This window comes from Wasmannia auropunctata, unplaced genomic scaffold, assembly GCF_000956235.1.
Source record: "Wasmannia auropunctata unplaced genomic scaffold, wasmannia.A_1.0 LD277279.1, whole genome shotgun sequence".
In the NCBI taxonomy this organism is placed as follows: Eukaryota; Metazoa; Arthropoda; class Insecta; order Hymenoptera; family Formicidae; genus Wasmannia; species Wasmannia auropunctata.
Genome location: NW_012085611.1, coordinates 1 through 802, shown reverse-complemented (window position 1 = coordinate 802; position 802 = coordinate 1). Strand labels below are relative to the sequence as shown.

Sequence of the window (802 nt, the reverse complement as noted above, 5' to 3'; positions counted from 1 at the left end):
TTGTACCACCACGGGTCGATCACTGATTCATTTTGCTGGAAATATCAGTTAGAGCCATTCTGTATTTATTAGCTCCACAGGTTGCATTTGTTAAAATATTCTGATGTATAAAATGCAATCTAAATAGATCTCCAAGTTCTTTTCGGAGTGCAAGCGTTTATGAATACCGAATGCTACGCTATAGAATAAATATGCAATGCGCATTAGAATATACTCTACAATTACAGCATCATACTTGGACGCGTAAGATCGCGAAGATACTCTCGCTGGTAATTTGGTTCCCTGATTAACAATCATCGTCTTTGATGCCTACTTATTATAGAGTGGGATGGCAATTTCCTGCACCATAAAAAATATTATTTATTTTTGCCATAATCCGACGCGCTGGCGCGTATAGGAAGCGGAACGCGTTTTACTAGCTTAAATCTCGTCGAGTCACTACCGTTAAGTACGATTAATTATTTTAAGCTTTCCACTTCACGAGCATCGCTCAGAAGCAGGATCTGTTATCTGCTTTCCACAATCTGCCTGAATTTTGCATGTCATTTGCATTTCGCAATTGTTTTTTTTTCTCACACATCACCGATCTATTCGCGCTATTCACGGGGCTGGATTGCAATTACAATTGATTTTGTAACACACAATGCATAATGCGCGCCGATGCCAGAAAGATATATAACGAAAGATATAACAATTTAACAGTCGTCATGCAATGTCTATTCGCTGGAAAATGATTACGAAGTAAAAATCTCTGATTATGAAAATTAATCATGATTTCAACATATTTTTACGTAAGATGATT

General features: G+C 37.2%; 1 long non-coding RNA gene across 2 annotated transcripts; it reads right to left on the bottom strand.

Annotated features, from left to right (window-relative positions):
* On the bottom strand, positions 1 to 548 carry LOC105461813. 2 transcript variants are annotated; one of them, XR_975984.1, is made up of 3 exons: positions 417 to 548; positions 236 to 339; positions 1 to 35 (listed from the first exon to the last, which is right to left on the bottom strand). It is a non-coding gene; the product is annotated as an uncharacterized LOC105461813 (long non-coding RNA). The 2 variants fall into 2 exon arrangements; XR_975983.1 differs by having other exon boundaries at positions 443 to 548.
* Positions 549 to 802: the final 254 nt, after the last annotated feature.